The sequence below is a fragment of the Microcaecilia unicolor genome, chromosome 2, assembly GCF_901765095.1.
Source record: "Microcaecilia unicolor chromosome 2, aMicUni1.1, whole genome shotgun sequence".
In the NCBI taxonomy this organism is placed as follows: domain Eukaryota; kingdom Metazoa; phylum Chordata; class Amphibia; order Gymnophiona; family Siphonopidae; genus Microcaecilia; species Microcaecilia unicolor.
The window spans coordinates 259,230,912-259,254,307 of NC_044032.1; the positions used below are offsets into that span (position 1 = coordinate 259,230,912).

At 43.3% G+C, this 23,396-nt stretch overlaps 1 protein-coding gene and 1 long non-coding RNA gene across 3 annotated transcripts in view; one reads left to right on the forward strand and one right to left on the reverse strand.

Annotated features, from left to right (window-relative positions):
* The window catches only part of LOC115463478 (semaphorin-3F-like), a 140,874-nt gene that overhangs the window by 112,020 nt on the left and 5,458 nt on the right, over positions 1–23,396 (reverse strand). The window lies entirely within an intron of this gene.
* On the forward strand, positions 273–23,290 carry LOC115463479. Its single transcript, XR_003941034.1, has 3 exons — positions 273–355; positions 18,768–18,772; positions 23,261–23,290. It is a non-coding gene; the product is annotated as an uncharacterized LOC115463479 (long non-coding RNA).

Here is a 23,396-nt window from a genome sequence, read left to right on the forward strand (position 1 = left end):
TTTTGGTCTAGACCTGTTTCAATCATAACTAAGTCACAAAAAGGTGCCCTAAATGACCAGATGACAACCGGAGGGATTAAGGCATAATCCCTCCTTACTCCTCCAGTGGTCACTGACCCCCTCCCACCACCCAAACAGTACAACTCAGCCTCTATGATAGCTTCAGATGTTATGGCCAGTCCTATTAGAGCAGAAAGCAGGTCCCTGAAGCAGCCTAGTGGTCAGTGCAGTGCACTGTAGAGAAGGGGACCCAGGCCCATATCCCATTCTAACTGGTACACTTGTGGTGGAAAGTGTGGGCCAACCAAAACCCACCAAAAACCTACAGTACCTACATAGATGTGACACCTGCTACGTTGGGTACAGTAGATTTTTGGTGGGTTTAGGAGGGCTCACCACAGAAAATAGAGGATCATTCTAGAATATTGGGTATAATTTTACATTCAAGTCTGCTTTTTGATAAGCAAATAAATGCTCTTAGTTAAAGATTTTTTTATAAGCTTAAGCAGCCAAGGGCAATAAGACCATTTTTACTATTCGAGGATTTCAGGACCTTAGCTCAGGCAGTTTTGTTGCCTCAACTGAACTATTGTAACTCGCTGTATTCTCAGGCCACAAGTAAGTTGCAAAATCATTTACAGCTTTAACAAAACACTGCTGTCAGGTTGATTTGCGGTCCTGGTTGTTTTGATAATGTGTAATCTTCTATGCATGATCTTCATTGGTTATCAATGTATACATTTTAAGATAATTTGTTTAATTTTTAAATCAATTTTTGGATTAAACTCAGGGGGGATTAGAAGAATTGCTTGTATTTCCGTCTTCTGGAAGAAAGTTGAGCTTCCTACAAACTTTGAAATTAGGTCATTTCTCATTGGAAAATGTTCGTTTTAAACCTATTGCTGAGAGTTCTTTCCCATTTTGGGGGGCAAGATTGTGAAATATGTTTAAAACATATGTCCTCATTTCTCTTTTAGGAAAATTTTGAAGACTCATTTATTTGATCAGTAATTTTGGAACATATCAGTATTTTGACATTTAGATTATAAACGTTTAGTTTCTGTTCTTTCTCTCTATTGTAGAGGTCTATTGACATGTAAACCTCCGTGAATCCTTTTTTTTTTTTTTTTTTAAACAGGTGGTATATAAGACTCTGATATAATAAAACAGAATAGAAGGGAACAGTGAGTTGTATCCTTGAGACCTTTTATGTGAAGTCCACTGCAGTGTCCCCTAGGCTGCCCCACTGCTCTGCAGGGTGTCTGTGTGGTCCGTCTACTAAGAATGTTGTCTCCTCATACATCCAAATGGCTTATTTTTGTGCATTTTTCCCTTGGATGTTTTTTTTTCTGAAAATGGTTCAAAAAGATAGACGCACTGAGCACAAAAACATCTAACAAATGGCCATTTTCGCAACAAAAAGTCGGATGTTTTTTTGCTTTGAAAATGGTCATGTTCGCTACTGAATTTTGGGATGTCTTTCCCCAAAATCGGATTTAAACGTCATATCAAAAATGCTCTTCTCTATCTCTTTTGCATACACCCAGGCAGGTTTCACCTTGAAAGGGCATGATAAGTTTCAAAGGTGCTAATTCTATTACAGTCCACCTATTCTACAAAGGGATAGTAGGCGCTTATGTTTTATAGAATATTAACGTAACAGGTGACATACATGCCTATAATTTAGGTGTGAGCATTTATACCAGCCATAGAACTAATGTAAGTGCTTGCACCTAAATGCCAGACATATGTCATGCATGAAATGTGAGTCTTACCCACCTACCCAGACTTCACCTATGTGTACACCTACCTGTAAAATACATGCGATGTAAGATATGCATGTATTTACAGAATAACGCTTTGATGGAATTTTGTCATTTACGTGTATGTGTACACATACACACATATAAACCATTATTCTTGCTGCATAAATGTTAACGCCCATCTTTTAGAATTACTCCCAGAAGGTCAAAGCCATGGCTGCATCAATGACCCACTTCTGTCCACAATTTCACATAACCCTATTTGGAAAGGGTAAAGTTTGACCAGTCTGTCCTGAAGAATATCTTTCGGGTTTAGAATCCAACTCCTTCCCCCCCCTAGGATCCCAGTTAATTAATTTCCAGGTTGCCTTAGTTTAATAAAAAATAAAAAAAAGAATTGACAAAACAATCCGTTGCCAATAAAAACATAGTTGTTGGCACTCTTTTTATCTTTTTTTCCCTTTCTTTTGTTAAAGGCTACTTGTAGCTAGGGATTTTCATGGTTCAGGACTGTAACCTGCTTGTCCTCAGAGAAGTGGCTTTCCTGTAACAGGAGGTTTCGGAATCAATTCACCCCCACCATTTTGTGCCCCTCTTTCATAAGTAGCAACTGATTATTTGGATTTTCCCAAATAGTAACTATTGTGAAAAGGGTTTACTCAGAAGATACCTGGAGTTCACAAATTGCTATTCACCACAGCCTGACAAAAAGATATCTGGGGTGCACAGTAGGAGAACAACCCTGGCCTGCACTCTGTCCTGGAATCCGTTCTCACGGGATTATTCACCCCACCCACACTTGTTCTGCTTGTATTTGCCTCCTGAGGCTTCTGCCTTGAATACATTTGTTCCCGCCAAGGACAGGAATAAGTCTAGGCTGACTCCCTTTCCGTTGCACATCTCCCATTATCTTATATGTGAGGAAATCTGTCATATGTATTTTCTTTTCCTGTTAGGAAACATCCCAGGAGCGGGGGTTTTACTGCCATCTTTCCTTTTACTGTGTTTAAATTCGGTTAACCGGGAATATAGAGTCAGAGCAGAGGTCCCAGCCTTTCTCTGAGCTTCTGAGAAGACAGTACAGCTTTCTCCTCAGTTTGTTTCTCTATACTGGTCCAGCAGAAGCAGCTGGATAAACTGGGCAATGTGCTGGTGGCAGTACTGGCCCTGTTCCCTCTTGTCCTTGTCAGGTAATGAGCCCCAGTCCCTGTTCTCCTGCGGGTTTTATGATGGGCAGTGCATCATAGCTACTTACACAGATCAGCTCTGTTTCATTGACCTGAAGCAGCTCAAATACTTCCTTGTGATAATTTTTCAGTTACTAACAGCCTTTATACAAAGGGAAGGAAGTGGGTTGTGATTTCATTTCCATTTGGCCTAGCTAACCTTAGAACTGGGTGAGCCATACCAGGCTCAGGCCCAGGATCTAACTCCAGTCCGATTTGTCAAGGCAAAGAGCCAGAAACCAGACATATCAGCCTTTAAAAAAAAAACTTTTTATTGCCAGTTTCTCACTGCTGCTGTCTCTCCACCCCATGCCATGGAGCAGTGCAGCAGTACAAGGCCACAGGCACAATGATGGAAAGCAGTTTTTCTTGTACCTGTGGCTCCCATTTCTCATTACCCTGTGCATGATTTCTCTTAAGAGCAGATGCAGGCAGGTAAAAGCAGTAGGGTAACTGCCAGGACAAGAATAGCTAGCCTCTTCTGCACCCTCATAATCCATGCTGCCCCAAGTGAGGGGAGAATGAAAGGAGTGAAAAGGAAAGAGAGAGGGGAGACAGCTTTACTACTATACGCAGCCGCCTTACAGTGTGACCCACTCATTTTACATCATCAGCTGTAGTGTGGCATCACACTGTTTTGTGTGGCGATAAGGAGCAGCTGGCTGGCCACAGGCATAAGTACAGCCATGAGTATAAATCTGCCACTAGAGTGAAGGGGATAGGAGAAAAACAGGACAGAGAAACAAAAGGGCAGAACAGGGGGCAGAGAGATGAACTAGAGGATTTGATAGAGAGGCAAGGGGGAGCTACAGGAATTAACTAGCCCAAGAGCTTGTCTGGAGGGCGCTTCATAAGTGATGGATGGAGGCCCTCCTGGCCAGTGATATCGGGATAGCGCTAAGGCAGGAAAGTGGTGCAAAACAAGAGCGAAGAGGGAGATTGGAAAACTTGGGCAGTTTAAGGGTAAGCCAGGTTGAGGAAATAGATGATTGGTGGGGCAAGGGAAGGTCCCGGATGAAGCGTGAGAGTTGCATTGCCTCCGAGACGCAGGGTTGTTCCTGATCCTTGAAGGCAGCTTCCCACGCTCCCATCCTTTGCTGCATAGGGGCCTGGGGGGCATGGGAGGCCTTTGTCGCAGCGGGCAGTAACCCAAGCTACAGGGTCTCAGGCTCATAAGGGATGAGTCGGTTTGTAACTAATGGGTCAGGTGACCTGGTTTAAATTGGGCACAGAGGTCTGTGCTGGCATTTATGGGCCCTTCCTCAGCTGAGGTGGGGCTGTGGTAATTTTAAGCCACTTTACCGAGAAATGTGGTGAGGAAAGCAAATGTGGATTCTTGGGCATTGTTAACGTAGCTTGGGGTTAATTTGTTGTCATTTGGTTTACAATGTAACAAAAATAAATATTTAAATATTGCCAATAAAGAAGCTGCAGGAGCCTTTGTTACCCCAGACGGGAGTATAGTCTCATTATTTTGGTATGGTTGGGGCCAGGTAGGGTGGAAAGAGGATTCAAGGGGGATGGGGATAAGAGGGAAGGAGGGATCCCCATCTCTGAATTACTGGAGAGGAAGATGGACAGTGGAACTGGAGGAAAGGGGAGAGACAGAGAAGGGAAAGATGGAAGGAACGCTGAAAGGAAAGAGGCATAGGGAAATGAGTAGTGCTATAGAAATGATAGGTACTAGCAATAGCAGATGGAGCCCTGTAAAAAGACTAAAGAAATGGGAAGTGGAGGTGCTGGCAAGGGTGATCTTCAGATTGAGAGATGAGGTATGCACAGATGAAAGAGAAAAAGAAGGAATGGGGAGATAGGGGTGAGAGATAATGGATGATTAAAAGGACAAAAGACAGAGAGGGAGAGATGAACTGGTGGAAGAGATTGCAGAAGTGGAAAGAATGTTTACAAGCATAACATTCATTAGAGCTTTGGAAAGCTGGCTCAAGAGAAGGAGAAATTGTAAAACAAGCCAGAGGCAGAGAAATAAAATACAGAGAGATGGGGAACATCCCAGTGGAAGTGCTGTGTATTGTTATGCAGAGAGACCTGGATTCAGTTACTGACTTACATCTTCCTTTTTCTAGGTCAGCCAGGGCTGCTGGGGTAGGGGGGGGGGGGGGGTTGGGGAGGAAGGATGATGAGAGTCATAGATGTAGTCCTTGCAAAATGGATACATCTAGTGGTTGGATTGAGGGCCCATGATTGCAGGCTTTAGGAAGCAGACCTGGTGCATGGCCCTCAGTCAGTGACTGTTATTATAATGACTTGGGAGGGATATAAATAGTAGTAAATGAAGGCTTGCTACAACTGAACTGGAAGTTTAAAAGGAATGGGAGGAAACCACAGGGTCAACAAATAATTCAGTCATAGGGAATAAAAGGACTGGGGAGAGATAAGACAAAAAAAAAAAACAGGAGAGAAATGGGAAAATGAGAGCAGTTGGAAAAGAGAAAAGGTTAGGGGAAACAGAGATGAAAAAGCCCAAAACAGAAGCAAATGGATACAGGTGGGGGGGGGGGGGGGGGGATGTGGAAAGGTGTGTATTATTATTTGTTACATTTGTACCCCACATTTTCCCACCTTGTTATTATTGTTACATTTGTAGAGGAGAGGACACAGGGAAGAAGATTGGGAAGAGATGAAGCGGGGATGTTTTGAGGCCAAGAAGATGGTGTATTCATATGGGAGGAAAAAAGAAGGGGAGGTTGGGGGGAATGGGAACATAGCGGGGGGGAGGGTATATGTAAATGCAGAGGAAGGTGTAAGGGCACACTCTTTTCCCCCTCCTCTCCCTCTTACCTACCCCCTTACATCCCTACACTCTCAACCATCTCACTCCTTAGCAGTTTCTTTTCCCCATTCCAACCTTTCAATCGCTCACTTCTGCCAGCTTTATCATTGTGTCAGGTGATGGGGCTGAGCTCCCTGACACTCTGCTGCTCCTGTTGTGATTACAGCTGGCTCCACCAGTGCTTTGAGTGCCAGAGTCCGGGTTCTTGCCACCCAGCCTCTTCTAGCACAGCCATGCCACTTCCTTGTTTCCTGCAGTGGTGGGGCTCAGGCAGTCCTGACACATTGCTGGGACCACTCGGGTTTCACCATTGGTTCAGGTGGCAGGACCTGACCCCTCGTCACCCTACAGCTCACTGCTCACACTTAGATCTTCAGACTTTCTCTATACTCATCTGTTTGCACACGTATATCTAGATAGCCAAGCCGTATACTATGCTTATCTACAGTTTTGTGTATTATTATATTATGGTGTTTAATGTGATCCAATTAGAATGAGTGAGCTAAGCAGAATAGAAATCTAGGGCTGATATTCAAAGGATTTATGCTCCTAACTTTGTGAGTTAGGCTCATAAATTAGCCTCTTTGAAAATGTACCAAGGCTGAAAGCCTAACTTTATACTCAAATGAGTAGCTAGTCAGGTCACAGCAATCAATGGTTTATAAGCTGCTGAAAGCTGTGGGCTGAATTAATCCGGATACTCAATGCCGGGTCATGTCCAGGCTCCAACATTGAATGTCTGAGTAACTGTGTCATCTGGAAGTTAGCTGAGAAGTGCCTGGCTAGCTCAGCGGATAAAGTTAGGACAACTTTTTACTATTCAACTTTTTCCACTTACTTAATCAGTTGGCAGACTGCATATCACCATTAACGACTTAAGCTCTTATTTCACCCAGGCTACGCCCCTGGACTACCCTGGCACTAACAGGGTGATCCAGGGGGGACGCCTGGAGGGAACAGTTGGACGTGGGAGGAGCGCTATATGTGGTGTACTTGGATTTTAGCAAAGCCTTTGACATGGTTCTGCACAGGCAACTGATAAATAAATTGAGTGCCCTCGATATGGGACCTAAAGTGACTGACTGGGTCAAAAACTGGTTAAATGGGAGGAGACAGAGGATAATAGTAAATAGAACTTGCTCTGAGGAAAGGGATATTATCAGTGGTGTGCCAAAAAAAAAAGATAATCCATTGGTTTCACATTGGATAACTAACAAGCATAATATTGATGATCTTAGATGTTTGGTTCTAATACAAGTCGCACCTCCACACCGGGAGGTGGGGGAGGAGATGTCAGTACTCACTTGTTCAATTTAGAGCAACGTTACATATTCCAGTGGGATACCGTAGCCCCTAGGGGCTTAAACTTGGAAGTTGAATGGTTGTAAGGCGGTTGACGTCAGGTTTAGGGGGAGTGGTTAGGGCATATTTAAAGTGGGCTCATAGTAGCGTGCGTTTACATTTTGACATCATATCCAGTATCCCTGGCGGGGACACGAATCCCATGGGTGTGCAGCTGTAAGTAGAATGTTGAATATTATAAACAGAAGGATATATTGTTGAAAGTTGATGTATGTGTGTATGCTAGAAAGTGACGTTTACATTTGTATTTCACAGAACGGGTCATTTGGTTCTCCTGAGGAAGGTCATTCCGAAATGTGGTCTCGCATTGAGGACCAGCGGTGGTTAAGGTTGTGTTGGTGAATGAACATTTATCCCTATCTCAGTAGCCATCATCCAGCCAGAAACAGCGAAGTCGCCAACTTACAGTCTTTGAACTGTGGAATGGAAGAGCTTGTACTCTAACTGATATGATTATGGTGTCATCTATTTCACATTGATCTTATGGACACTGCTACAGCATAAGACCTGCGGGGGCGTGCTGTGGAGTTTTGAAAAAACCACAGCGGTGGATAATGTGGATCCTGCATAGTTGATTGGACTGGGGTTAGCAATGTTCCGATGTTGAATGAATCGTAGTGAAAGGGATAAATGGATTGATTAGGACTGCGTGTGGTGGCGGATGGAAGGAGTGCTGAGATATAAAGTTTTGGGATTGTATTTTAATGTTGCTTCAGCATACACAAATGGTATATAATAAAATGAGATGAAGAAAGTATACTTGGGTATGGAGTGCTTTGAAGATTGATAATGTAAGAATTGTGGCACTACAAGTTATATGTATATTTCTTCTGTGTTGAATAAATAATTAAAATTGAATGCCAAGAGATGCAGGGTCAAGCACTTGGGTTACAAGAATCCAAGGGAACGGTACAATATAGGAGGTGAAGTGCTTCTGTGTACGGAAGAAGAATTAGACCTGAGAGTGATTGTGTCTGTAACTTAAAGTGGCCAAACAGGTAGAAAGGAGACAGTCAAAGACAGAAGGATGCTTGGGTGCATAAAGAGAGGGATGACCGGCAGGAAAAAAAGAGATGATGCCTAGCGTTGCTTTGGCCAGTGGCAACTTTATACCTGGATACTCAAAGCCAGGTCATGCCCGGAAACCGGCATTAAATATCAAGGCATATGCAGCTGAATAAAACTTAGCCGGTTAAGTGCAATATTCAGTACTTAACCAGCTAAGATGAACTGCATAAAGGTAGGACTGTGTTTTAGGCAGTCTTCTTCATGCAGTTACCTCAGCCAGTTACATGCTGAATATTGGCACTTAACTGGCTAAATCCCAACTCCTCCACCAGAACCCCCACAAAATAGCTGGTTTAAGCTTAGACACTAACCTCTGGAGTCTATATAGCACCACTTAAGTTGCACATGCAAATCCAGTCGTGTTCTGGATTTGCACATGCAACTTAATTAGTTAACAAGCCAATCAGCACTGATAATTGCCAATTAACAATTGACACTAATTGGCATTAATTAGAATTTATGCACACAACTACGAGCATTCTGTAAAGTGATGCACGTAAATTCTAAGGTGCACAGCTGAAAAGGGGGCATGGCCATGAGCAGATCGTGGGCATTTCTAAAATCTATGCGTGTTGCTATAGGCCATTTTCCCTGTATGTGGGACAGTATGCAAGTTGCTGAAATTCAAACCTCTTCCCTGAGGAAGATACGAAACTTGGCCATGTCGGTGGAGGTTCTCACAGTGTGGAAAACAGCTGCAAGCTAAGTGACATTAGTGCTATTAATAAAGATTTGAATATTTTTGGACTGTTTTTAAAGAAAAGTTAACAAAATTTATTATATAGCCCAGTGGTTCCCAAACCTGCTCCTGAAGTCACCCCAGCTAGACAGGTTTTCAGGATATCCACAATGAATATTCATGAGAGAGATTTGCATGAACTGCCTCCACTGCATGCACATCTCTCTCATGAATATTCATTGTGGATATCCTGAAAACCTGACTGGCTAGGGTGCCTCCAGGACCAGGTTTGGGAATCACTGATATAGCCAACTGTGGAGTGTACTCAAAAGTGGATAAACTAAATCATAAAAAAATAAAATAAAAATGATGGATCGATGAAGATTTGAACATCATTGCTTCTGAGGATTTGGATAGCAACATTGATGCTGTGAATTCTGACGATCCTTATAGTAGTTATCTGAAACTTGTGAAAATATGTTGAGAGTACTGTAAAAAATCCATGAAAGTTTCCTGATTTGAAACTTACTTTGCTGCTGCATTGCATTTAAGTTAAATAGTTGCATAGGAATATATGGACATCTCTAGCATTTAGCGCACACTTATTTTTAGTGCACGCTTTTGTAAAAGGGGCCCTGAATATCCAGTTAAGCTCCGCCCCCGGACTGTTCCGAGCACTAACCAGACAGTGCTGCAGCAGTCACAAGCAATATTCAGCGGCATTAAGCACTGAACATTGTAGGATGGTCAGCTCAGTGGGGTTTAACTAGGCAGCAGCCTCTCCTGCCTGGTTAACCCTTTTGAATATTGGCCCCTACGGGCATAACTTTTAAGCTCTTAAATTAAGATGAATTTTCAGCTGAAAACTTAAGCTCACAAGTTTGCTGAAATTGGGGCGCAAATTTATGAGCTGAGCTTTCGTTGAACATCAGGGCTTTAAATAAAATGAAATGAAATGTGCAAACGGATGCACAGAGATGGTCAACAACAGGTGCTCTCTTTGTATGGAAAAACGTGCACAGAAAGAAAAATAAATACAAGAAAGCTAGAACAGAATCTTACTTTTGGCTAGAGTAGACTTCAATGATTTATTTCTGCTCTACATTAAGTTGGCTCAAGTCTTGTTTGGCTGCCATTTGGCTAGTGTGTTTTCTCGCTTAGCCGCTTCTAACAAAAATGAATTTGTGTTTTAGTCCTCAGTGGCTCTAAGCTAATGTGGAAAACAGCAAGCCTCAGGCAGCAGAACTTTTAGGGGCAAATTAGGTTAGGGGACCTGGTGAGAGAGAGAATGCCTGCACAGATTCAGGCTGACCAGAAACCTCAACTTCATGCTCTGAGAGATGATGTAGGGACAAGCCAACTTCACAGCCTTTTGGTTGAGGGAATACTGATGGCTGACACGTGCGGCTTGATTACTGGCTCCTTTCAGAGGGTGGCAGGAGACCCAGCTGTCATCAGTTGGTCCACTGTCTTCAGATCCTTTCTAGAGGCTTTGCCTGAGTACCTTCAGTATCCCGCTACTGAACAGGAGAGGGAGGCACAAAGGGGATTCTGTGTAACAGCTTCAAGCCTTTGTGAGCTGTCAGCCCAGCACTGGAAAAGTGAAGTGTGGTTTTTTAGGACTAAATGAATGGTGTGTTTTGGTGTCCAAGAAATCAAAGCGCCAGCTAGTAAGCAGAACTGTTCTTCATTTAAAGAGACGATAGGGTGCAGACATGGAAAAAGTGTCATTTTGGGAGGATGGAAACATTTGCATTTCAAGAGCAGTCTTTCATGCTTTCAACCTTGCTATGTCATTGCAGGTGGAAGGGGCAGGGTTGTCACACAGGATGGCCAAGAAGGGCAGTTCTCCAATGTGCCATGCCAGAGAGCTCCACAGTACCCTTTTGAGTCAGTCTGTGAGCATACAATCCTGAAAGGGATTGGAGCGCTGAAGGAAGGAAACCATGGCCTGAAGCACCATTTTGTTTAGTGACTACCCTGGGGAGGACAGATGTTTATTTACTTATTTAGAATAGCTCAAGGTGAGTTACATTCAGGTACACTGGATATTTCTCTGTCCCAGGAGGGCTCACAATCTAAGTTTGTACCTGAGGCAATGGAGGGTTAAGTGACTTGCCCAAGATCACAAGGAGCAGCAGCAAGATTTGAACTGGCCACCTCTGGATTGCAAGACCAGTGCTCTAACCACTGGGCCACTCCTCCACTCTAATCTAATCCACTCCAGTCTAATAAAGCCTTTACTATACAAGTCTGGGTGCTGTCTTTTCCCCTTTAAATTCTTTAGATCCGCACTGCATAAATGTTACAGGGCATATGCACATGAAGCCTATCTGTGGTTGAAGTAATTTAAGTATTTGAGTTTCCTGCCCTCTATACTGCACAGACGTCCCCTTTCAGCTTGCCTTCTGCACTTCTGCTGCACAATTCTGGATATTAACTGATGTCACAACAGCGACTTTGCATGCCCATAAAAGGATAACGATGCTCATGCATATTGTAATGAGGCAGATGATGCAGTTCAAGTCCCTCATCATGCACTCCTTATCGTCCTCTTTAAAGTTTTTTTGAAGCTCCCAAAGAGCTGATTTTCAAACTTAAACACAACACAGTAAATGATGGCAGATAAAGACATGAATGGTCCATCCAGTCTGCCCAACAAGGTGGCCAGAGCCATGCCCTGTGCAGGCCCCAGCCACCCATGCTTAAACCTAAGATATTTGCCCAATCCTTCTAAATAACTATTAGCCATGGTCTCTTTCTAATGGGTGAACTGAACCGTCTGTTGTAATCAGTGTGTTTCTTCTAGCAAAAAAGGTGCCGGTACTCAAATGTCAGGCCACCTTTCAGGGATGAGGTGATCACTGAGGGACTCACCCCACAATAGCCAGAACCCCTGCAACCAGTCACAGAATCTATGACAAGGCAGAATTGGTGTGTAGAGCCTGAGCTCGTTCATTAAACCTTGGGGACCATGGGCCAATTTCAGCACACAATGGAAAAGGTGCCGGTACTCAGTACCCCCAAGTACCCCCTCAAAAAAAAAGCCCTGGTTGTAATACAAAACTAGGGACAGTCAGGAGAAGCAGCTGCTCTTTCAAGGATAGCAATACATCCTTTATATCAGGTGCATAGGTTACCCAAGGTCTGCTGATTGACCTTGTCACTAAGAAAGGTTAATAAGAAGCCAGGAGTGCTCTTCTCTCTCCATAGCAGGTTACACATTGACAGGGTGCAGCCCAAAGATCCATTCACAGGCCTCCACAGGCAGCAGCTGATCACCACCTGAGGAAAGACCTTTCACATCTTTATTACGAAAACTAAATGGCTAGCACCTGCTTCAACCTTCTCAAACTACCTCTGAACATCCATGTATAAGCATGCACAGTCAGACACTCAGGACCACCGGGGGGGGGGGGGGGGGGGGGGCAAAAATCCCCAGGCCCGGCAAGCTTCTTCCTGCCTGCTTCCGGATCTGTTCTGTCCTGCTCCTGCATGTCGCCCAGGACCCAGATGATTACATTAACTTATCACATTAATGGAGAAGGAGAAGATAGAGCGAGGGTGCAGTGCAGCAGTGAAACAGAAAGGGGCAGGGCGGGGGCGGCAGCCCGGGGAGCACACGCGGTGTTCTAGTCCTGCCCTAGGCCCGGCTGCGTCTCTCAGTGGCCCTCCAGACATCAGACCAACTTCCGCAAACTACTAAAGACCCATCTCTTTGACAAGATATACCACAAAGACCAAAACATGTGAAACTCCCGCATACATCCAGAAATGCTAATAATGCCTTCTGTTATATTACTATCATGTATTCCATTACCATGCAACCCAAAAATCCTTCTGTAACACCAAATGTTTACTCCCTTCTCATTTCCACTATCCATGATGTACTGTAAGCCACTTCGAGCCTGCAAAAAGGTGGGAAAATGTGAGATACAAATACAATAAATAAAAATATTAGGACAACCAGATTAGTCAAACAAATGCGTGACATTTGTTAGGCGTACACATGATCAATTCAGAGCCAGGGCTACCTTTTTCTGCAAGTGGAACAGTTATTCAGCATTACGGCCCCTGTTTTAAAAAAAATTTTAATATTCATTTTTATTAATTTACTTTTGCTTTAGTTGCGACCAGCGATTCATCTCAGGACTTGCTAGGGACAAGTGATCTATTGCTCAAGGCAGAACTAAGTGGGCAATCCTATATCCAGGTGCCTCCCTTTAGATGCCCCAAGGGTATTCTATAATAGACTGAGGCACCTAGATTCTATTATAAAAGAGTAGTCTAAGCTGGTATCAGTGTGTCTAACATTTAAGCACCCACAGTTCCCCCAGCCATAAAGATGGTATAAGGGTGAGCGCCTAAATATGGCAGAAGTATCTTCTGTAAGTTACTCCCATGAGTGGGAGACAAGTCTATGTTCTGCCTATGCTCTGTCTCTGTGTGTCCCCCTCCCCCTTTGCAAATATGCGCTATGTAAGTTAAACAGGCATTTGTAGAATAGCATCCAGGTGACCTGTTAGAATTTAACACAGGTATATGCGCACATGCGTGCGTAAGGGGCTAGTATTCTCAACATTTACATGGGTAGTGCATGCACAAATGAGAACACGGTTAAAGAATTGCCCTTTAGTCCTATGATCAAACTTGCAATAACCCTACCTATTAAAAGACAATACTCTAAATATTATACTACGCCCAAAGTACCAATACACCTAGAATTAGGAAAATGGAAGAAAAAGGATTGCTATTGATCCATAGACCCAGTTACATTTTATCCCCAATCCTCCCCTCCAGTCTTCCACTGCCTCTTGTCTTCCTATCCTCCCATCACCCACTCTCAAGTCCCTCATTTCCATCATCTGTACTCACCCCCTCCCAAATCATCATCTATCTTCCTCTTACTCTCTCATTGCCTCACTGCCCCCACTTCTCCTTCTCTGTCATTCACCCTGCTTGGCATCCAGTTCTTTTCTTCTCTTACCTCTACCCAGCTTACCTCCTTTCCAATCCCATTTCCACAATCTCCCACCCCAGCTTCCATAGTCCCCAGCCCTGTTATGCTCTCTCTCAATCCCTTACTAGCTCTCCACATCCTTCATACCATATCCTTGCCCTTTCCTCAAGACACTCTTTCCCTCTAATCATCCCATCCCTCCATCTCTAAAGGCTCTTTCCCCTTCACACTCACTTCAGACACTACTCCCCTCTTCCTTCTCCCTCCCTCAGACACTTTTTTCTCTTCTCTCTGCCTCCCTCCACTTTTCCTCCATTGCTCTGTGAAAATCTGTTTGTGGGGTTTGTAGGATATATTTAGGAAGCTGAAGCTGAGTACTAAATGTATTCTCTCACTTTTGGTCTATTGGAAAAATGCTTTGTACATAGGGCCCTATTTATTTAATTATACCCCACATTATCCCAAGTTATACTCAAGTTCAATGTTGCTAACAATTGAGATTAAGTAAGGGAAAGGGAAATGGGACTTGATATACTGCCTTTCTGAGGTTTTTGCAACTACATTCAAAGTGGTTTACATATATTCAGGTACTTATTTTATACCAGGGGCAATGGAGGGTTAAGTGACTTGCCCAGAGTCACAAGGAGCTACAGTGGGCATTGAACTCAGATCCCCAGGATCAAAGTCCACTGCACTAACCACTAGGCTACTCCTCCACTCCAGTAGGAGTGGGCAATAATAACCCACCCATATCCAAAACCATTTAACCAACCAGTAATGACACCTGTGGTTATCCCCTGCTGAATATTCCTGGTTAGCGCCTAGGAGATAACCAGCTATATTGCATGATATAGTTGGCTATCCCCGAATATTCAATCCATATCCAGCTATTGTAACCCGGCTAAAAATAAGCCAGATATTCAATGCTGGTCACCAGAAATGGCCCAGCATTGAATATCTGGGCTGACCGCGGGAGTTTGCCAGTCTCCCTCCCGTGGTCTGAATATCGGCCCCTAAGTGTACAACAATCATCTTACAATATAGTCAATATTTGAAGTATAGACTAATAAAAGAAGATACAGTGTGCGTATTCAAGTGTCTGTGGAAGGCTAATAAAATCAGAAGGGGATGGGATGGGATTGGATTTTGTTTTAGTATATGTTTTATTTAAAATAAGTCTTTCATAAGTATTCTTACCAAGGCACTATGGTATTCAATTTAGTAACTTGGTCAGAGGGTTTTATAGAACACAGCCTTATAAGTAGTATCACATGTAATAGGTTTTTTTTCCCAATATTAAATAATCATTCAAGACACTCTTTCCCTTTTGCTCTTGTCTTTCCACTCTACAGACACTATATCATCCCTCTTCACTCCAGTTATCTTCCTCCTTCTAGATGCTATTCCCCCTTCTACTACCTCTCCCTCTCTCTGGATGCTTTTCACCCTTCTGGATGATCTTCACCCTTCTCAACTTCTCCTTCCAGACACATTTTACCCCTTCTTAATCCCTCCATCCTGAAGATATTATCTGCTTCTCACTTACTCCCTCTAAAGAGGCTCTTCCTTCCTAGTAATATAGTAGATGATGGCAGATAAAGAACTATTCGGTCCATCCAGTCTGCCCAACAAGATAAACTCATTGTATGAGCTACTTTATATGTATACCTGACTTTGATTTGTCCTTGCCGTTTTCAGAGCACACACTGTAGAAGTCTGCCCAGCACTAGCTTTGCTTCTCAATTACCGGTGTTGCCACCCAATCTCCGCTAAGCTTCTGTGGATCCATTCCTTCTGAACAGGATCTCTTTGTGTTTATCCCACACATTTTTGAATTCCGTTACCGTTTTCATCTCCACCACCTCCCACAGGAGGGCATTTCAAGTATCCACCACCCTCTACGTGAAGAAATACTTCCTGACATTTTTCCTGAGTCTGCCCCCCTTCAACCTCAATTCATGTCCTCTAGTTCTACCGCCTTTCCATCTCCGGAAAAAGTTTGTTTGCGGATTAATACTTTTCAAATATTTGAATGTCTGCATTATATCACCCCTGTTTCTCCCTTCCTGCAGGGTATACATGTTCAGGTCAGCAAGTCTCTCCTCATACGTTTTGTAACACAAATCCCATACCATGTTTGTAGCTTTTCTTTGCACCGCTTCAAGTCTTTTTACATCCTTAGCAAGATACGTTCTCCAAAACTGAACACAATACTCCAGGTGGGGCCTCACCAAGGACTTCTACAGGGGTATCAACACCTCCTTTCTTCTGCTGGTTACACTTTTCTTGCCACAGCCTAGCATCCTTCTTGCTACAGCCTCCGCCTTGGCATACTGTTTCCTAATGCTGTTCCCTCCTGTTCACACCCATCCTCCCTCCAGATGCTCTTTCCTCCTCACCCTGTCTTGTCCTTCCCCAGCTCTTTCCGCTACCTCCTTCTTTCCCTCAGTTTTCCACCTCCTTCTTCTCAAGATGAACAAACCACACCTAGATTACCCACACTCATCCTGAGAATGACAAGGACAAATCAAACTCGGGTATACATATAAAGTATCACATACCATGTAAAATGAGTTTATCTTGTTGGGCAGACTGGATGGACCATACAGGTCTTTATCTGCCGTCATTTGCTATGTTACTATGTTATGTTACTCATTCTCCCTCCCACTGTGCATTCCTACAGGTCATCAGCAGGAGACACATTTAATCTGACATCATTTCCTGCTGCCATGAGACCAATCTCACAGCTTCTATTGTGGCATTTTACCCCAAGGCCACAGGAAATGACCTCAGATTAAATGTGTGTCCCTGCTGCAGGACTATAGGAATGTATAATAGGAAAGGGACTGAGTGTGAGTAACCCATGGCAACCCATTCAGCCCAGAAGGATGTAGATGTTGGGGAACTAAGGAAAGGATGAAGGGAGTTAAGAACATAAGAATAGCCATACAGGGTCAAATCATCTACGGAGAAGCCCCAACCTACATGTCAGACCTTATAGACTTGCCTATTAAGAACGCAAAGAGATCATCACACACATTCCTCAATCTCCACTACCCTAACTGTAAAGGGATGAAATACAAATCCATATACGCATCCAACTTCTCATACATCTGCACGCAGCTATGGAACGCACTACCGAAGGCCGTAAAAACAACGCAAGACCTAACCATCTTCCAAAGACTAATGAAAACAGACCTTTTCAAGAAAGGCCTACCACAAACATCCAGCTTAAATACTAAATATTAACATTACACATGACCTATACAAATGCGAACCTCTATCACTTGACTGGTCAACCTCTTTGCTATTAATGATCAAACACTACCTCTTTATCCTTATGCTGAACAGAACTTCTCAATAGTCGATGAACTAATGTCTGTTACAATCTAACCTATTACTCAGGAACCTTCTTGCACTATCATAATGTCTTCTTTACCATGTATGTATTACTCAGGAACCTTCTTGCACTACCATAATTTATTCCTTACCATGTATGTATCACATGGTATATATATATATATACCGTGTTTCCCCGAAAATAAGACACTGTCTTATATTAATTTTTGCCCCCCAAAATGCGCTAGGTCTAATTTTCAGGGGCTGTCTTATTTTTCGTGGAAACATCGGGGTTGGATCGGGGTTGGCCCGCCCGCCCTCCGTCGCTCCCGGAACTAACCTTAAATGCCTCCTTTCACCTTCGCAGCAAGCAGCAGCAGGGCAGGCCACTCCTTCCTTCCGTGTCCCGCCCTCACCTGACGTAACATCCGCGAGGGCGGGGCACGGAAGGAAGGAGAGGTCTGCCCTGCTGCTGCTTGCTGCGAAGGTGAAAAGAGGCGTTTAAGGTTAGTTCCGGGAGCGACGGAGGGTGGGTGGAGGGGGGCCCGGAGACCTCGGGTGGGGGGGGGGGGCAGCCCGGGGGCAGGCTTGTCCGGCTCTCAGCGGCCCTGCTTTCAAACAAAAATTTGCTAGGTCTTACTTTGGGGGGAGGCCTTATATCTACCAATTCAGGAAAACCTCTACTAGGTCTTATTTTTGGGGGATGTCTTACTTTCGGGGAAACAGGGTATATACCACGATCTGTTCCATATACACTATGTTCCATATATGTTACCATGTATGTTTACACCAAGAATGTTACCATGTATGTATGCTCCTTAATGCAATACCAATTGTAATTCTGTTACCTGGAAATGGCAACCGCCATTACGGCCAATGTAAGCCACATTGAGCCTGCAAATAGGTGGGAAAATGTGGGATACAAATGCTACAAATAAATAAATAAATAAACCAAAAGTCCATCTAGCCCAGTATCCTGCTTCCAACAGTGACCAATCCAGGTCACAAGTACCTGGTAGAAACCCAGAGTAGCAACATTCCATGTTACCAATCCAAGGGACACGTAGTGGCTTTCCCTATGTATATCTTAATAGCAGCTTATAGACTTTTCCTCCAGGAACTTGTCCAAGCCTTCTTTAAACTCAGGGGGGTAAATATTCTCCTGGCAGCGGTGAACATTTTGCTGACCGCTGCTGGCATTATTCCTGGATATTCAACGCTAGACCATGTCTGGGCTTTGGCACTGAATATCCCGTTTATGGTTAAGTCGATATTCAGAAATTAACTGGTCATAGGCTACCACATAAAGATAGGACTGTGTTTTATGTGGTCCCATTTATGTGGTTACCCTGGCCGGTTAAGTGCAGAATATTAGTGTGCGCTAAAAAACGCTAGCGTGCCTATAGTGCAGTTTAGTAATCAGGGCTCTTAGGGTCCTGTTTACTCATTTATTTATTTATTTGTTACATTTGTATCCCACATTTTCCCACCTATTTGCAGGCTCAATGTGGCTTACATAGTGCCGGAGATGCGATTGCAGACTCCGGTGTAAACAAATACAGAGTGATGCAGAGATAAGATAAAGTTCATGTGGTATAGCCACATAGGGGCGTCATACACGGAAGAGTTGTGTTGTGTCCATTCCGTATTTTGGTTTTGTTGTGTTGTAGCGGTCAGGCATTTATGTTGGGTTTGTAGGGTATGCCTTTTTGAACAAATAAGTTTTTAGTGTTCTCCGGAAGTGTAGGTGGTCGTACATGGTTTTAACGGCTTTTGGGAGTGCATTCCACAGTTGTGTGCTCATGTAGGAAAAACTGGATGCGTAAGTTGAATTGTATTTGAGACCTTTGTAGCTTGGGTAGTGCAGGTTTAAGTACGTTTGTGATGATTTTGAGGTATTTCTAGTTGGTAGGTCAATCAGGTCTGTCATGTATCCCGGGGCTTCACCGTAGATAATTTTGTGAACCATTGTGCAGATTTTGAAAGTAATACGTTCTTTGATTGGGAGCCAGTGCAATTTTTCGCGGAGGGGTTTTACGCTATCAAATCGGGTTTTTCCATAGATAAGTCTGGCTGCCATGTTCTGAGCGGTCTGCAGCGTTATAGGTGCGTTAGCATCTTTAATGCACGTTAACCATGTACGCACCTACAATATCCCTATAGGCGCCTACACAGTTAATGCGCACTCTAATTGTAGGCACGTTAAAAATGATAACACGCCTTAGTAAACAGGGCCCTTAGTGCTGATTGTTCTTCATCTTGTACAGATAATAAATCTTGTATTAGATGGGATTTGGGATAGAAGGGAAGGTTGTTTAGGATTACATCTTTATGCATCTACATATGTTTAGGTCCACATAATTCAGAAGAGGCAACAGAAGGGGTCATGGTATAACATTCAAAGGGGTTAGATGCTGGAGTAACATAAGGAAATATTTCTTCAGGCAAAAAGTGGTGGATATATGGAACAACATCCCAGTAGAAGTAACACAACTGGGATAAGTACAAAGGATCCTTTAATACAAGGAGGTAAGGGTAAAGTCTGTACTTCATGAATGGGCATAGATTAGAAGGACCTCAGAGTCCTTATCTGTTATCCTTTTCTCTGTTTCAGCCCTCAGTAAACACTGATACGTTCCTGAAAACACCTAAAAGCAGCAACCACCTATAAATGCCTAGGGTCAGGCACCTGTAGACATCTATAAACAATCCTCCATAGACACCTGCAGTCAGATGGTCACACATGTTGGCACAAGGGAAAAGGTCCAAGCTAGAACCTGGAGATTACTTGCATTTTTTTAAATTTGTGGATTGTAACCTGAGGTTGGCATTAATAGATTATGTTCAGTTACAATCCCTTTTATTTTATTTTTTTTTTACTAGCTTCACTATTTCACTTGGTAAAATTGTGTCATTATGAAAACTAAGTCAGCTCTCAAAAAAGTGACTTTGCCTGGTTTGTAACATACATTTTGTATTTTGCATAAAGAAACCCATGAATTAAATGTTTGGTGGGGAATACTAGACCTTCTCTCATGAGACAATTGCAGGGGGGCAGGGGAGGTGTGTATCCATGTCCCCCCCCCTTTTTTTCCCCACTCTCCTGTGCCTACTGCACTCTGTGACCAGTGCCTCAAGCAGCTTCTAGTGGCTGGGGTGAGAGGAATGCAGAGCCTACTGTATTTGGAGGGCTCCAGAGCATACTTGCAGAGAGGGTATGGGAGGAACAGGTGCCCATCACAATGTGTTGGCATCTCATGCTCTTCAAAGCTTGTTTACCACATACCAGCAGCCTCTCATCTGCCGCCAGAAGCACAATGCAGGTACCTCTCAGTTGACTTTGTTTGCTTGCTTCAGAGAGGGACCTGTCAGTGAAGCTCACAAAGACAGCAGCAGAGAGGGCTCCCATAGAGGCTCGGGGTGAGAGTGTCAGAGTGCACCCAAAGAAGCTCAGGGAGAGCATGTCAGACAGTGCCCTCAAGAGGACCAGAAAGAGTGCTTCCATTGGCAGGGTTGGAAACATTTTCAGAGCCAATGCAAACTCTTTCTAACCCAATAACATTCTGACTTCTGCTTTTTAAGTTTTTCTTAAATTTGATTAAGCTTGTTTAAATGTTAATCTTTATCTTGTTTGCGTCTTTTATTTTGTATTTGTTGGGTCATTTTGTTCTTTTTTTTTCCAGTTTTTGTCATTCTTCTCTAGTCTAGATCCTTCCCTCTCCCTCCCCCCCCCCCCCCTTTCTGACTTCATCATGTCTGTTTCCCATGCTTGCACCAGCGTCAGCAGTATTCACATCTTTTACTGGTCCTGAGCCAGCTGCAATAGCATCTGGAGGACCTGGGGCAGCATCAGATGTCAGGTCTCCAATTTTAGTTACCTGGTCCCTCAGATTTTTCCTGTTGTGCTCACTGTGCCAGAATGTCAATGGCAGTTCAGGTACAGTGTCAAAGAATTCTTCCACCGAAGCTTGCGGAGGTCAGAGTGCTGCCATAGGTCAAGGTGACAATATTTCAAATTCTAGTGCAATAAAATTTCAATTTAGTAAGACAGAGGAGCTGAGCTGAAATAGGAACTTAAGAACATAGGGTGGATTACTACAAGATTAGTGAATATATACAGTTCTTAGGACATAGATTATATGGGGTAAAAGTCTTTTCTTGTCCTGTGGATTTATTTTAACATGTTTTAATGATCGTAAATGTTTACTGTGCCTCACGTAGCAATATCAATGAATAAGTGAAATGAAATAAAGGCAATCAGATCCAATTGTGTGTAGATTCTCTAGGTCATAAAAGGGCATCATTTGCAGCTTATGTTATAAAAGGTTCACCCAATGAAGAGCTTTGTATAAAATAAGGCTGAAGGAAAAATACATGTCTTTGGTAGCACATACAGGAGGAACAGCCGTTTCACACAAAAAAAATGCTCAAAAAAGGAACAGCTTCCCTTGGAGCTTTGGGTAAGTAAGAAATATACAATAAATAAAATTAGAAATATACAGGAATATACTAGATTCCACAAAATCCTCAAATCGTTCCTATTCAAACAAGCCCTCACAAAGAACGACAATATCTCAAACAATTAATTATTATCTGAATTGGTTATTACTCTGTTTACCATTAACTTTCTCTTTGCTTCATGTACAATTTGTAATTCATAATAGATTTTCTAAATGTTAATATCCATAGTTATCCCAGTATGTTTTTGATACCGTATTGTAAAATTGGATTCTTACAATAAATTACTTTTCTTATGCATTATTCTTTGTTATGTATCCTATACTGTTTATTTTAAACCACATTGAACTCAAACCTGTTTGGGATAATGTGGGATATAAATGTCAGAAATAAATAAATAAATAAATGTGTAAGTGTTGGATTGCAGAGCTCCAGGTCCAAGGGGATCCAGTGACGGAGCTGAGCTGCAAAATTCAATTGTATTTTTACTGTTCAAAATGGTTTTGAATACCAGAGGGGTGAACACAATTCCCCAATCAATCATGCTTCCACACCCCGGGCCAGAATGAACTGTTGGCTAAGTTATATGTGCCTCAGAGCAGGTGCGGGTATAAGTGCTGACGAGGAAATGTTTTTAACTAAAGGTTCACCCAAACCATGCCCAGAGCACTTCCCCTTCAAATCTGTGCCTGCTCTGGATATACACAAGTAAGCAGTGGACTTTCTAAACTTGTTACTTACACATATATGACCATTTAGACATGCAAATCAGCTCACAGTGTCAAAAAAGATGATCCCTTTTTCAGTTACACACATGCTTAAAAATATTTCAACCAATTATCAGTAGTGGTGCCCACTACATTAATTTAAACACCGGTTCTGGCCTTTAAACTAATACATAAATTCAGTGCCACTACATATACAATCAGCAGCCCTTAATAAGCATGGGATACAATGACTGCCGTGGCCAGTATTGGGCTCATTTTCGAAAGAGAAGGACGTCCATCTTTCAATATAAATTGAAAGATGGACGTCCTTCTCCCAGGGACGTCCAAATCGGTATAATCGAAACCCGATTTTGGATGTCTCCAACTGCAGTCCGTCGCAAGGACATCCAAAGTTCAAAGGGGCGTGGCGGAGGCGTAGCGAAGGCGGGACTTGGGTGTGCCTAACACTTGGACGTCTTTGACCCATAATCGAAAAAAACAAGGACATCCCTGACGAACACTTGGACGTTTTCAACCGGACGTGTTTTTATTACGAATAAGGCACAAAAAGGTGCCTGAAATGACCAGATGACCACCGGAGAGAATCAGGGATGACCTCCCATTACTCCCCCAGTGGTCACTAACCCCCTCCCACCTTCAAAAAACATCTTTCAAAATATTTTGTGTCAGCCTGTATGCCAGCCTCAGATGTCATACTCAGGTCGATGACAGTGCATGCAGGTTCCCTGGAGCAGTTTAACTGGGTGCAGTGCACTTCAGACAGGCAGACCCAGCCCCATTTGCCCCCCCCCCCCACCTGTTACGTTTATGGAGGAAACAGCGAGCCCTCCAAAACCCACCAGAAACCCACTGTACCCACATCTAGGTGCCCCCCTTCGCCCGTAAGGGCTATGGTAGTGGTGTACAGTTGTGGGTAGTGGGTTTTGGGGAGCTCAGCACACAAGGTAAGGGAGTTATGTACCTGGGAGCATTTTATGAAGTCCACTGCAGTGCCCCCTAGGGTGCCCGGTTGGTGTCCTGGC